At 52.4% G+C, this 2,131-nt stretch overlaps 1 protein-coding gene across 1 annotated transcript in view; it reads left to right on the top strand.

Moving 5' to 3' along the window:
* The window catches only part of LOC108799309 (connector enhancer of kinase suppressor of ras 2-like), a gene marked incomplete at its 3' end in the record, with an annotated part of 301,637 nt that overhangs the window by 247,807 nt on the left and 51,699 nt on the right, over positions 1–2,131 (top strand). The window lies entirely within an intron of this gene.

Raw genomic sequence — 2,131 nt, 5'->3', positions numbered from 1 at the left:
CCCCCTAAGCCATAACCTCATGCTCCGGCCATAGACCATACCTTCATGCTCTGCCCATAGACCATACCTTCATGCTCTGCCCATAGACCATACCTTCATGCTCCGCCCAGAGACCATACCTTCATGCTCCGCCCATAGACCATACCTTCATGCTCTGCCCATAGACCATACCTTCATGCTCTGCCCATAGACCATATCTTCATGCTCCGCCCAGAGACCATACCTTCCTGCTCCGCCCATAGACCATACCTTCATGCTCCGCCCATAGATCATACCTTCATGCTCCGCCCATAGACCCTACCTTCATCCTCCGCCCATAGACCCTACCTTCATGTTCCGCCCATAGACCATACCTTCATGCTCCGCCCATAGATCATACCTTCATGCTTCGCCCATAGACCATACCTTCATGTTTCGCCCATAGACCATACCTTCATGCTCCGCCCATAGACCATACCTTCATGTTTCGCCCATAGACCATACCTTCATGCTCCGCCCATAGATCATACCTTCATGTTTCGCCCATAGACCATACCTTCATGTTTCGCCCATAGACCATACCTTCATGCTCCGCCCATAGACCATACCTTCATGCTCCGCCCATAGACCATACCTTCATGCTCCGCCCATAGACCATACCTTCATGCTCCGCCCATAGACCATACCTTCATGCTCCGCCCATAGACCATACCTTCATGCTCCGCCCATAGACCATACCTTCATGCTCCGCCCATAGACCATACCTTCATGCTCCGCCCATAGACCATACCTTCATGCTCCGCCCATAGACCATACCTTCATGCTTCGCCCATAGACCATACCTTCATGTTTCGCCCATAGACCATACCTTCATGCTCCGCCCATAGACCATACCTTCATGCTCCGCCCATAGACCATACCTTCATGCTCCGCCCATAGACCATACCTTCATGCTCCGCCCATAGACCATACCTTCATGCTCCGCCCATAGACCATACCTTCATGCTCCGCCCATAGACCATACCTTCATGCTCCGCCCATAGACCATACCTTCATGCTCCGCCCATAGACCATACCTTCATGCTCCGCCCAGAGATCATACCTTCATGCTCCGCCCATAGACCATACCTTCATGCTCCGCCCAGAGACCATACCTTCATGCTCCGCCCATAGACCATACCTTCATGCTCCGCCCATAGACCATACCTTCATGCTCCGCCCAGAGACCATACCTTCATGCTCCGCCCATAGACCATACCTTCATGCTCCGCCCATAGACCATACCTTCATGCTCCGCCCAGAGACCATACCTTCATGCTCCGCCCATAGACCATACCTTCATGCTCCGCCCATAGACCATACCTTCATGCTCCGCCCATAGACCATACCTTCATGCTCCGCCCATAGACCATACCTTCATGCTCCGCCCATAGACCATACCTTCATGCTCCGCCCATAGACCATACCTTCATGCTCCGCCCATAGACCATACCTTCATGCTCCGCCCATAGACCATACCTTCATGTTTCGCCCATAGACCATACCTTCATGCTCCGCCCATAGACCATACCTTCATGCTCCGCCCATAGACCATACCTTCATGTTTCGCCCATAGACCATACCTTCATGCTCCGCCCATAGACCATACCTTCATGCTCCGCCCATAGACCATACCTTCATGCTCCGCCCATAGACCATACCTTCATGCTCCGCCCATAGACCATACCTTCATGTTTCGCCCATAGACCATACCTTCATGCTCCGCCCATAGATCATACCTTCATGCTTCGCCAATAGACTATACCTTCATGCTCCGCCCATAGACCATACCTTCATGGTTCGCCCAGAGACCCACCTTTGATCGCAACCCATGAACACACCTTAATACTCCACTCATAAACCTGCCTTTCTTTCACTTGTTACTCTTAGGACCTCCTTGTATCCTTAGTTCATAGACCCAACTTTCATCTTCTGCCTGCAGACCCGCCTTTCATCCTCTGCCTGCAGACCCGCCTTTCATCCTCTGCCTGCAGACCCGCCTTTCTTCTTCTGCTTTTCTTTCATTGCCTATTGGCCCATCTGACATCCATTAGCCGTAGACCCACCCTTCATCCCCCACCCGTAGACCCACCCTTTATCCCCACCCTTCATC

The sequence above is a fragment of the Nanorana parkeri genome, unplaced genomic scaffold, assembly GCF_000935625.1.
Source record: "Nanorana parkeri isolate BGI_ZX_2015 unplaced genomic scaffold, ASM93562v1 scaffold1689, whole genome shotgun sequence".
In the NCBI taxonomy this organism is placed as follows: domain Eukaryota; kingdom Metazoa; phylum Chordata; class Amphibia; order Anura; family Dicroglossidae; genus Nanorana; species Nanorana parkeri.
The sequence above is the reverse complement of the archived record's forward strand: the minus strand, read 5'-3'. Positions and strand labels throughout refer to the sequence as shown.